Source organism: Phyllostomus discolor, chromosome X (assembly GCF_004126475.2).
Source record: "Phyllostomus discolor isolate MPI-MPIP mPhyDis1 chromosome X, mPhyDis1.pri.v3, whole genome shotgun sequence".
Taxonomy (NCBI): Eukaryota; Metazoa; Chordata; class Mammalia; order Chiroptera; family Phyllostomidae; genus Phyllostomus; species Phyllostomus discolor.
This window is the reverse complement of record NC_050198.1, coordinates 32,589,717-32,603,439: the sequence shown is the minus strand read 5'-3', so window position 1 is coordinate 32,603,439 and position 13,723 is coordinate 32,589,717. Positions and strand designations below refer to the sequence as shown.

At 37.1% G+C, this 13,723-nt stretch overlaps 1 protein-coding gene and 1 non-coding gene across 3 annotated transcripts in view; one reads left to right on the top strand and one right to left on the bottom strand.

Moving 5' to 3' along the window:
- The window catches only part of CLCN5 (chloride voltage-gated channel 5), a 210,669-nt gene that overhangs the window by 133,762 nt on the left and 63,184 nt on the right, over positions 1-13,723 (bottom strand). The window lies entirely within an intron of this gene.
- Positions 5,633-5,736, top strand: LOC114505806. The gene has a single exon (XR_003685276.1). It is a non-coding gene; the product is annotated as a U6 spliceosomal RNA (small nuclear RNA).

Below are 13,723 nucleotides of genomic sequence, written 5' to 3'. Positions count from 1 at the left end.
GAGAAATTACAACTGATACCACAGAAATACAAATGATTATAAGAAATTACTAAGAAGAACTGTATGTCAAGAAATTTGAAAACCTAGGTGAAATGGACAAATTTCTAGAAACATATAATCTTCCACTTGTCCTTTTTTCTCACTCCATACATCCATCTTGGTATCTCCAGTGAGAAGCAAGATCTGTCCTCTGAATCTCAAATACTTCACCTGGGAGACAGTCTATGGAAAGAGCAGAGGCAATGGAATCAAATAGAAGTGGGCTCATCTCACTTCTGCCTCTGAATTGCAAGGTGATTTTAAATAATTATATACAGCTCCAGAGCTTTAGACTCCTCATCTTTAAATGGGTTTAACAGCACCAACCTTAAAAAGGTTGTTGTGAGGTTAAATGTGAAGTACTTAGCACCTCAACGTTACTCAATAAATATTTCCTTTCCCTTCACAGCATCCCTGGCAGGAGTAAAAAGCAGGCAGGAAGACAAGAAAAGAGCTAAATGAAGGTCAATAAAATGGGACAGAATGAGAGAAATAGCATGGAAAGTCAAAGAAGAAATAAAATTCAATCCCCTAGAAGAGCCATGTTAACTCTTCTATTGTCTTTCTGCCAAAATTTAACACATAACATTTATGCTGGTCAAGGAATATAGTGATATCCAAGAAAAATGAAAATACACATCCACCAAAAAAAGTTGTACACAAATGTTCATAGCAACATTATCCACAATAGCAAACATGTGGAAACCCTAATATTCCTCAAGTAGTGAATGCATAAACAAAATGTCGTATATGCATACAATGAAATATTATTAAGCGATAAAAGGGAATGAAGTACTGTTGTATGCTAGGACATGGATGAATCTTGAAAATATGCCAAATGAAAGAGGCCAGACACAACAGATAATATATTATACGATTCTGTTTAAATTATATGTCTGCAATAGGAAATCTATATAGCACATCAGTGGTTTCCTGGAATTGGGTGGGGGCAGGAGGTGGTACTTATTAATGGGCAAGTAGTTTAAAACCACTGAATTGGCCCTGGCTGGCGTAGCTCAGTGGATTGAGCGTGGGCTGGGAACTAAAGTGTCCCAGGTTCGATTCCCAGCCAGGGTACATTCCTGGGTTGCAGGCATTAACCCCCAGCAACCGCACATTGATGTTTCTCTCTCTCTCCCTCCCTTCCCTCTCTAAAAATAAATAAATAAATAAAATCTTTTAAAAAAAAACCCCACTGAATTGTGCACTTTAAATGGGTGAGTTGATGGTATGTGAGGTATAACTTATTAAACTTGTAAAAAGGAATAGAAGATACAGAGAATAAAAGAACAGCTAGAGAAACAACAAAAATTTCCCCCCAATTATTTCCTTCCCACATCCTTGTAGATTATTTTGTATATCTTACTCTGAAGACTGCTGCCTTCAACTAAAGAGAAACTGTCTGACTCTAGAGAAAGTCTCTGGCACTGGCCATGACAAGAATTCATGGGCATTGACAGAGAAGCTGGTATGGGGACAATGACGGCCAGGTTTGAGTAGAAGCAAAGGGTCAGTGTCCTAGTGCAGTGCTTCTCAGACAGGGTTGGTATGGCTCTAAAATGAAAGAATGTATTTAAACACTTTGTAATCAATAAAGCACCATATGAATGTTTGTTATACAATCAATCAAGTCTAACATTTTTGACTATGTGAGGGGATCCTTTAGAGAGGAGGAAAGAAAATGGCAATAAGGTTTCCTTTGTCCTACTTAGTTTAAGGGGAGTTTAGGAAATATCGGCCAGTTAAACTCACTGACCCATAATGTCTTCAGATCTCTATGGTGGAAGCATCTGGCACAGGTTTTAGAATCATATGATTTAAAATTGCCTGCAAACTCATAATATCAAAAAGTCACATTGTAAACAGCTGGAAGCTTGTTCAGCAAGGAAACTTGGTATGGAAAGAGGACTGTGGGGTCAAAAATCCTGGGGTTGAGGGCCCAGGTCTAACACTTGTTAAGCTTTATATATTTACTGAATTCTTCGGTATTTCTTCATATTTGATAGAGGTGGGGAAAATATATCTTGCCTGTTTCACAAAGGAGAATTAGCTGAGCCAATACACTGAAAGCACTTGGTCAAACTCCAGACTGGTTGCTTCACAAATCCTCTTATTATACATGTCTATCAGTAGAAAAACAGTCATACATGTGCTCCTCAGTATGTACCAATGTACTAATATTATGCATAATATATGATACTTATAAAAACAGAGGAAGGATGAGATAAAAATAGAGAATTATAATTTATCTGGTAGATTAGACAAATAATCAATATTAAGTTTACTGAAATTGATAACTATACTATCATTATATAGAAAATATTACTATTTCTAAAAAATATTTAATGATTCGGGGCAAAGAGCCATGATGTATGCATTTTAACCTCAAGTGGCTCAGAAAATTGTATACTTACACATATGCACACCAGAACATGGAAATGGAGTAAAATATTAACAATAGGTGAATCTGGGTAAAGAGTGTAAGGGTTTTTCTTTGTACTATTTTTGTAAATTTTCTGTAAGTTTGAAATTATTTCCAAATAATTTTTAAAAACTTTAAGTTCTAATCACTGACCAGGACTTACAGAATGACAGAGTAAGGAACTTTGCAGGAAATAGAGAAACATACATTGAAGAAAATCTATGAAATCTCAGCAAGAACAGTGAGAATTGATGACATTTGAGCTATAACCTGCTTCCTCACCACCCTCCCCCACCTCTGTGTTACAGAAGCTCTCTCTACCCTGAGTAACCAAGAATATGAGGGCTCCTTTCCTTCCTAACTTCTAGTCTGAGGCTATAGTTTTACCCTAGGAGGGGTAGATTGCTAGTGTTTTTCATCCCCCACCCTGTGTTGCATAAGTTGTATTTCAATCAGACACAGCCAATTAGACCTTCCCTCACCCAGTTCCCACTTGTAGGGCAGAAACTACTACAGGCTCAGCAGGATAAGAATACTGGGCCCTGATCACCCTAACCCCAGGTCACTCCTAGGGCAGAGGCTGTAACACCCTTTTATGATAAAACCATAAATAAACTAGGAATAGAAGAGAACTCCTTTGCCGTAATTAAGGATGAATGATGAAAAATTCAGAGCTAACATCATAGCTAATATCATAACATCATGATGACAGGATGAATGCTTTCCCCCTAAAATCAGAAAAACAAAAGAGATGTACAGTCTCACAGCCTCTATTCAATACAGTATTGGAAGTTCTAGTCAGGGCAATTGGGCTCGACAAATAAATAAAAGGCATTCAAATTTGGAATATAAGTAGTAAAACTATCTGTAAATACAGATGACATAATCATGTATACACAAAATCCTAAGGAATTAACTTTAAAAAATTAGAACTAATAAAAGAGTTCACCAAGGCTGCAGGACATAAGGTCAATATACAAAAATCAATAGCATTTTTATATACTACCAACAAACAATCTGAAATAAAATGAAGAAAACAGTTGTGTTTATAATACCATCAAAAATAATAAAATACTTAGGAATAAATTTAACAAACATACAAAATTTGTACTCTAAATCTCCAAAACATTCCTAAAACAAACTAAACAATACCTAAATAAATGGAAAGGCATCCCATGACAAACAATAACACATGTTGACAAGAATGTGGAGAAACTGGAACCTTCATACATTGTTGCTGGGAATGTAAAATGATGCAGCTGCTTTAGAAAAAAAAAGTTTGGCAGCTTCTCAAAATATTAAACACAAAGTTGCAATATGACCCAGCAATTTAACTCCTCAGTATATAGCCAAGAGAAGTGAAAAATTTAGCCACCCAAAAACTTGTATGTGAATGTTCATAGTAGCATCATTCATAATAGCCAAAAAGTGGAAGTAACCCAAAAGTCCATCAACTGATTAATAAAATGTGGCATATCTACACAATAAAATATTATTCAGCCAAAAAAATGAAGTACTTTCACATGCTACAACATGGGTGAACTTTGAAAACCTTATGCTGAAAAAGTCAGTCACAAAAGATCACATATAATATGATTTCATTTAAAGAAAATTTCCAGAATCAGGAAGCCGATTAGTGGTAGCCTAGGACTGGGATGGGGGTGAGGGAGTGAGATTGATTGGTAATGGATACTGGGTTTCTTTCTGGGTGATGAATATGTTTTAAAATTAGATTGTGGTAACCGTTGGCACAACTCTGAATATAATAAAAACACTAAATTGTATACTTTAAATAGGTGAATTGTATAGTATGTAAACTATATCTAAATAAACTGTTTTTAAATGTAAAGAGTATAAACAAACCAATTAAAGCCAGAAATCTATACATGGGATTTAAAAACCAAGAACCTATATACTATATGCTGCTGATAAAAATCTACTTTAAACATAATGACACAAGTTAAAAATAAGAGGCAACCTAAAGCTACAATAAGATATACCTATACACCTAGTAGAATGGCTAAAATTAAATTCAACCTTATCAAGTACAGGCAAGGATATGGAGCAAGGCAAACTCATTGCTTCTACCATTTTACATTCCCATCAGCAACCACTTTAGATAATAGGTTGGCACACTCTTAAAAAGTTAAATATACATCTACAGTATGATTCAATCATTTCTATCTTGGCTTTTTACCCAAGAGAAATGAAAGTCTGTCCATACAGATAAAAGATTTGCTCACAAACATTCATAGCAGCATTATTCATAGTAGCTAAAAACTGAAAATAACTCCAATGTGTACCAGCAGGTGAATGGATAAATAAATAGTGGTATGTCCATACAACAGGCTTAAAAAAGCCAATGAACTGTTTATACACATAACATTGATAAATCTCAAAATAATTATGCTTAACGAAAGAAGCCAAATAAAGGTGACTACATACTGCATGATCCATTTACATAAAATACTAGGGAATGCAAATTAACATAGTGATAGAAAGCCAATGGAGCGGGGGCAGGGGCTGGCTGAAAAGGGAAGAATTAACAAAGGACCAAGAAGAATTTTTTGAGGGTAATGGATGTTTTCATTATCTTGATTATGATGATGGTTTCACAGGTGGATACATATTCCAAAACATCACAAAACGTACCACACTGTACACTTTAAATATGTGCCATTGATTGTATATCATTATGTATCAATAAAGCAGATTTTTTTTAAAAGATAAAAAACACATGTTCTCAAGGACAAATCAAAGCTCACAAATCATTAAAGCAATCCCAAGCAGATCTGCCAGTCCCTTTGTGACACTGATATTCTTGGTGTTAAGGTGAGGAGTATGACCCTGTGTGTTCATCTTCCAAGTGGAACAAGAAACACAAGACTGTTGAAGAATCTATTTCAATACTGCTGCTGAGTATATTTTGTTGCAGTGGCACAATTTTCAGTAATATAGTTCAAGAAAGGTGTTTCCCTGAAATTAGGAAACTTAGTCACTGACAGACCGAGACAGGACAAAGTCATCCCATGTTGGGTCTGCAGGAATCTCCTCTTGAGGGAGCAATGGAAGAGAGGGCTTATGGACCTGAACAGTGTGATGGCTAAAAGAATTAGCCTTGGAGACAAGTGCCTGGCACATAGTACATATTTTTAAAAAAACAGCATAAAAGTGCTCGCTTTGGCAGCACATATACTGAAATTGGAATGATACAGAGATTAGCATGGCCCTTGTGCAAGGATGACACTCAAATTCATGAAGTATTCCATACTTTTTAAAAAACAGCAAAAAACATAAAATGTTAAAAATATGTGCCATTAATTCACAATTTATCATAATATGGATTACAGTTTGGTAGAAAACCATCCTTAGTACAGAGATAAAGAAATTCAATAAACACATCAATACCATAAGCAGGATTTCCTGGGGCATGATAAATCCACTTAAACAAATTAACCTTTCAGGTCCTTCAGAAAGAACCTATTCACAGCTTAATACAGGTAGCACAGAGTGTAGAAACAGGCTGCCTGTATTCAAATCCCAACATCCCGACTTAATAGCCTTATAACCTCAGGTAAAATACTAAACTTCCATATGACTCAGTTTCTTCATCTATAAAATGGGGTGAAAATTGTATCCACCTCATAGGTTGTGGGAGGATTAATAAGTAATTATTTATAAGGTACTTAGAACAAAGCCTGCCACTAAATTGCTACTTGTTCATTAAACCTGTAACTGACAAAAGTCAGTTTCAAGGCACACTTTTTCCTAAAATACACAGACTACTTAAAACTGGATAGAATTAAGTTTCTTTTCAAGAAGTAATCTCTCACATACTCCTCCTGTGACAGCTTTTTCCAAAGAACATATCTTGTAAGTAGTTTCCTGCTTTAATTCAACAAAAACAGCTCAATTATTCAAAACATCATTTGGCATTTTCTGGCATAGTTGGTGCTCAATAAATGCTTGCTGAACAAATATTCTTCCAGACAAGAGCAAATTTACCACACTTAATATTGTTATTTTTAATTGAATTTATTGGGGTGACATAGGTTCCCAAAACCATACAGGCTTCAAGTGTACAACTCAACAAAACATCACCTGCACACTGCATCATGCACCCATTGCCCACAGCAAAGTATCTTTCTGTCCCCATTTATCCTATTTGCCCACCAACATCTACCCCCACCCCATCCCCCTCCCCGGAGATTATTATGCTAAGTGAAATAAGCCAGTCAGAGAAAGACAAATACCATATGATCTCACTTCTATGTGGAATCTAATGAAAAAAGTAAACTGACAAACAAAATATTGTTATTTTTATAACCAGAGTTAAAAATGCAACGTTTCACATCCAAACAGGAAATAAAGGGCTCAGAAGAGGTAAGAGTTACCACCTAACCAGTTAACCAATTTCAATGAAATTGCTGGAGATAAGAAATGTGCTAGTTTATGCAGTGCAGCAGAATTAAGGCTTTGGTTTCAGTCGAAATGATGATGTAATACAGACATTCCTAACCACGTTTTGGTGATAACAAGAAAAAACACAGACTTAATGGTCTGCAAACAGGAAGAACATAAACTGTATTCTAAATGGCCTCACAAAGAAACAGCACAGATCTTTAGAGTAACTCTGACATGAAATTCACCTGTCATCCCCTATTCTGAGAGGGATACTGACTTGGTTTGTAACATTTGTCCTGAGATATCTTCTAAGTTGGGAAATCAATGTGCTTTTTTCCTAATAGAAAACCACAATCGAACAGGAAGAAGTATCTCCCTGTTCTGAGAGGTCCAGACAAGCAGAAGCTGACAGCATCTCCACAGGTAACAAGTAAAGTGCCTTCAAGGGAAAGGGGGTGGGGACAGGTAGGAGAGGGAAAAGGGGGGATAAATGGTGATAGTAGGAGACTTGACTTAGGGTGATGAGCACACAATACAATACACAGTTGACGTATTATAAGATTGTACACCTGTACACCTGTACAATCTTATATAATTTTATTAACCAAAGTCACCTCAAATAAATAAATAAATAAAATAAGAAGCTACCAAATGGTTACTTACCACTCTGTCCTGGGTACTGCTAGATATCTCTGTTCCTCCCCCTTTCTAGAGTATTTTTATGGTACTATAATGGCCACCTGTTGCAATAATCTCTTCTTAAATCCTAATCAGATTCCCAGCCCTCAAACCATATACTTCACTGAAATCAACAAATGAAAACTTTCTTGTTCTTTGCCTCTCCAACCTCAAGGGAAGGAATTGTTCAAATATGGCTTGCTTGTTTCGGCTTCCATCCTTTTACACAAGTCATCCTTCTCTACCCAGAAACACTTGCTCTCACCCCTCTACCTCACCCCAACTCAAACACTTCCTTAATATTTTTTAAACCAATGACTATCCCTCACTTTTTTCACCATTCACTTCCATCTGGAATCACTGTCTGGCTGCTCACTGTCTGCATCACTTGTACCACCATGACCCAAGTATGTCAAGTTCCTACTATCATTCTAATTCTGGGTTTTTAGCTCATTCTATTAATTCTAGGCTAAGATAGCATCTTATCAATCTGTTATTAGCACAATACCTGGGATGAGCCAGGGTAGGGATGGGAGCCTTCACTCTCAAGGCAGTAAATATGGAACTGGGCCAGGCTTGAACATAATTAAATAGGCCTAATTTTATTTGGGGGAAGCTCAAGGTATGAATGACATTTAAAGTTCAGTCAGCTAGAGACCAGAAGAACAAGCCTACAGTTCAACAAAGTCAGATGTATTCATTCATCATAACAGAGGACACTCCAGAGGAACCATGGGATGCTACTCGGTTAGAGGGTGAAGGGAAGCATCTTTTCGTTTCTTGCTGAATGATTTTGAGGAGGTCCTAAGGAAAGCAGGGATCAGTTCTGGATTGGTTATATTTCTGAGGCAGGATTAGGAGAAGTGGGTATAAACTGGGATTGGGTGTTTCCCAGTATTAGCTGGGAATAACAGAGGGAGTCTGGGACATTGTTAACAAGTAACCAGTATTCACTAAAAGAAGGTGTCTATGGTTTTTTACAGCTGCTGCATGAAAGAAGCAATGTTTCCTGTTAATTCTGCAATTGTGTTTATGTGTATCTGTACTCCCAGCCCAATTAAGGGCTGCCTTTTTTGTTGTTGTTATTCCAGTCCCAGAACATTCTCCGGTCTTGGACATCTTGACTCAATGCAATGAACATGGATGCTACTGCATCTTTTAGTTTATTTTTAGTCCTGCAAATGTTTAGATCTGGGAACAAGTTATACAACCTAGAATAACCTGGACTGTAACTAGTGACTTTGAAAGTTTAGATAGAAAACTGAAGTTTCAGGGGCATGTGGAAGCTTTTCACCTCTTCTTCCTATTGAAGGTCATGACTTTTCACTAGAAGGGAAAATAATGGGAAATGGATATTTTGTTACTTAGATAATGTGGAAGAATAGGATGTGCTTTGCAGGACAATCATGTAAGATTTCAGAATGATAGACTTCTCACAAGGGAAGGAGAAAATTTCACAAATGCCAAGAATAAATAATTTTGCTGGACATGCATTAACATGATGAATGTGGACTAAAAGGAAACTGTTAAAAGAATTGTTAAAAAATGTTTAAATTACCAAAAATTGACAAAGAAATAAAAACCATAGTGGAAGAGAGATACCCACTACTTTTCAGAAGAACACTGAACAAAAGAGCTAGAAATCATGCCTAGGACTGCAGAAGTTCACACAGACTGATTTAACAGAGTAGTAGTAACAAAGTCACTGGGGCACTTGAAACACCAGAAAGTAAATATGATCTCACAGTTATTTTCATCAAAAGCTAGTGAGATAGCATCTGGCAGTAGATCACAGAAAGTAGTAGAGTGTAGTGGTTAAGGAGAGGTTGAAAGCCAGGCTGACCAGGGTTTGGCTCCCTGTGTTACCTCTTTTCATGTGATCTTGGTTAAGATGCTTAGCCTCTCTTAACCTTCATTGGCCCATCCATAAAATAGGTATTAAAATATAATTCCTACTTTACTAAGCTGTTTTGAAGATTAAAGTTTATAATTCATGTAAATATCTTTCACAGTTATCGCACAGAATAAGCAGCCCAACGATGGCCACTATTGTTACCATCATCATCATAATTTGTAGTAAAAAAGTGGCATTTTCTTATAGAACTCAATCAATGAGATGGTGAATAACAGTTGAGCATAGAAGCACAGAGAAAGAAGTAGTGTTGTTAGATCATGCAATGAACTTCCCTAAAACAGAAGAAGGGCATAGTATTGAATTCAATAACCTCTCCATCATACTTCTTTTCCCCTCTAAGTAGCATGGGCAATTCTCTGTGCACACATCCCTCCTTCCCTTCTCTGTTGCCTGTATCTCAAGACATCCAATCCACCCAATCTGAATTTTGAAATCAATGCTGACCTATGAAAGTTAAGTTTTTGCTAGAGGGAAGGGTTCAGAAGCCAGAGTTCATGAGTAGAAAACAAAGATAAAGAAGTATAGATGGCACTTTCAAAAAAATTTTAGATAAAATGAAGGAAAAAGATGCCCAATTAGTAGGTAAGAATGATGGGATTAAAAGAAGATTTGAGGGAGGTAGGTGAAAGAGGAATTCTTGAATATGTTTGTAGGCAGAAGAAAAAGAACTCAGAAAAATACTAAAGGTATGAGAGAGAGAAGGAAGAGATTAAAATAACAATACTTTAAAGGAGGTATTAGGGGATAGTTGAAAAGAAAGACTGGTTAGCCTAGGAAGAGATGATACAAAAAGAATGAAGATAAAAGTAGCCATGAAAATAAATGTTTTGAGGGAAAGAGAGTGTTTGTGGCCAATGGGCTCTGTCTTTTCAGGGAAGTATGTAACTAGATTATCTGCTGAAGTGATATAGGAGTATGGAAGGCTAAATTGGAGCACCAGAATGACACGCTACAAAAATGGAATAGATGCTGTGGGAAACAGGAAAAGGAACCAACCAAGAATGTATAAAAAAGCATTACAGAGCAGCCACTGAGGAACCAGCTGTGGTCAGAAATCACAGTCTGGTCATGGATATAATCTCCATGGTGAGACAATTTTCCAGAGTACGACTCAGAAGCCTGGGAACAGGATAGATGAAAACAGATGCTAAAGTCCATCTATGTTTGGGGATTGGCAGGGCAGGTGCAGGGGAATTAAAGGGACGTGATGGAATTGAGGATACTAGTGGCAATTAATATCAAATGGCTAGCAGGGGTCAGTGAGGGTGAAAAATGGTTGATTGAATGGGAAAGACCATAGAAGCTGGGCAGGATTGAAATCAGGAAGAAAAGAGAAGGGACTTAAAGTGTCAGTGAGGTCAATGAGGTATTGTGGGAGTAAGGAAATAGGGGATGTGGAATGCTAGAGGTATTAGTTGAAAAGCACAATTTCAGAGTTTGAAATATCAGAAGTAGAACAGTTCCAGCTGGTGACAAGGCCCAGAGTGTGGCCCATATAAAGAAGTTGAAGAAGCTGAGCAAAAATGAAGGTCACATTGTTGGAAGTAGAGGAAGTTTTATGCTGGAGATTTTGATGACATGGTCTAGGATGATGCCAGAAGTCAGGATAGCACAGAATACAGAGCTGGGTGCCAGAGGCCTCAAAGAATGTAAGTAACCCAGAGATGGGTCTATGCCAATGAAGAGATGGCATAAAATCTATCCTATGGCATGCGTATTAAAGAGTAAAGGAAAAGGAAAGTTGTTGAACAATCTGGTACCAGAAGCTAGATTTAAGATTAAGGAATTATGGGAAAATGAGCAGCTTCCATTTAATAGGGCAGTGAAGAAAATAGTGTCATCAAGGCAAAGAGTTCTAGAACAATAGTTGAGACTATATGGACATTTCTTAACCAAAGAACAGGTGTTCTGGAAGGCGCAGGAGATCTGATAAGGGAGTGTCAGCCAGGAAACAGTATGTATCAAAAGGGAAGGATTGTGCTGAACTTACAAGAGGGAAATTTCATCCTTTAGAGTGCTGAGGAAGCAGTGAGAGGAACTACAACTCTGTATATGTTTGACCAAGAAAGAAGAACTGATTGGCAAAAGCAGAAGTGAAAGAAACTTTAGGAAATATGGCCATGTCATCTTAAGTACTATTGGGTAATGACCAAGGACAAAAAAGTGATAGGTACAAAGATATTCCCCAGATATTAGGAATGAAAGTTTCTACAAGACACCACAGTGACTCTTAAGTGGACTACTGCTTGAGGAATTAAAAAAATGTTTGGGAAAAAATTCTCATATCATCAATTCCCCAAGATCTTGAGGGAAAAAGGAGAAATGACTAAGGAACACAATGTAGCTATACAGGAAACACACTGGTAGGCCACAGGAATTAATGAAGATATAGCAAGCTCAGATTTTTCAAAGTAAGATTACTGACTCTCAGTAGAAGATGTATGTCAACAGGTGATAAAGAGAGCAAGTGAGCAAGCAAGAACACCAGTGGGATGACTTAGTTTCTATTTCTATTCCCTCTTAAATGATAAGAATAATTTTCAAATTTGAAACAGTAGCACAAATGTGAACAACAGTTTGTCAGAACCAATAGATGCTGAGATATTGAGAATGGCAAGCAGTTTAAAATGAATTTGGATCTATGGACCTACATCGAGGATATTACATTGTATTGAGGCAACCAATATTCCTTATTTAGAAGCCACTACTGGAAATCTCTGAATAAGAAAGACCAACTACAACAGCCCAATTTACAAAAGCCAGACACTCCTAAAACAGCTCAGAAATCAAGGCTGCTGATCTTGATGGAAAAACAGATTACAATGGAATATTAAACTGATGATTATGAGCAATGACCAGGTAGTAAGACTTGTCAATTGAGGTAATGCTACTAAGTGTCACTGAGTTTTAAGTTATTGAACACATTTTCCCTATAAAATACATTCACATGAGACAGTGAGATGTATCCCACACTGTTATACAGGTAGGTTGATTTATCATTGATTGAATAGCCATACTTAAAAAGAATGCTAATGAAATGCTAATCAGCAATTAAAAGGAATTATTAAATGTAACAACTTGGATGAACCTCAAGGAAATTATGATAAGTAAAAAAAAGCCAATTTAAAAGGATACAAATTGCATGATTCCTTTTGTGTGACTTTCAAGAAATAATATAAAGATGGGACATAGTTTCAAGGAGGTAGGCATGCAGAGGGGGAAGGGATGTGGTCTAAAGGGAAAGAACAAGGGAGTCTTGTAGTGATGGCAGATTTAAGTTATCTTGATCATGATGATGGTTACACAAAGCCTCACATGTAATAAAACTTCATAGAGCTACACACACACACACGCACAATCTGACTTAAATTCCATGGATTGACGGATGTCAGTATCTTGGGTTTTGGGGTTTTTTTTTTTAGATTTAGGTATTTTTTATTGATTATGCTATTACAGTTTTCCCAATCCACCCTTTATCCCCCCTCCACCCTGCCCGGCAATGCTCCAGCATTCCCTCCCACTTAGTTCATGTCCATGGGTTGTACATACAAGTTCTTTGAGTATTCTATTTCCTATTCCATTTTTATCACTCCTGTCTACTTTATGCCTACTAATTATGCTTCTTCTTCCCTGTACCTGTCCCCCCATTCCTCCCTTCCCCCTCCCCACTGAAAACCCTCCATGTGATACCCATTCTTGTGATTTTGTTCCTGTTCTGGTTGTTTGCTTAGTTTTTGTTTTTGTTGTTTTTCTTTTCTACTATGTTCATTTGTTCTTGGGTTTTTTTTTAATCCCAAAGCGCACTTTTATTCACTTTTTTAACATGTTTTATTGTTGCTCAAGTACACTTTTCTGCCTTTTCCCCCCACCCCTCCCCACCATCCCAGCCTTCCCCACCTCCCTCCCTCGTTTCTACCCCCTTTATTATAGCTGTGAGTGTATTGTCATTTTACTGTTCACATTTTTTATCTTCTTTGGGCCTAGATAAGCCCCTTTAACATTTCATATAATAAGGGCTTGGTGATGGTGAACTCCTTTAATTTGACCTTATCTGGGAAGCACTTTATCTGCCCTTCCATTCTAAATCATAGCTTTGCTGGAGAGAGTCATCTTGGATGTAGGTCCTTGCCTTTCATGACTTCGAATATTCCCTTCCAGCCCCTTCTTGCTTGCAAGGTTTCTTTTGAGAAATCAGCTAGTATTCTAATGGACACCCTTTTGTAGGTAACTCTCTCCTTTCCTCTTGATGCTTTTAGGATTTTCTC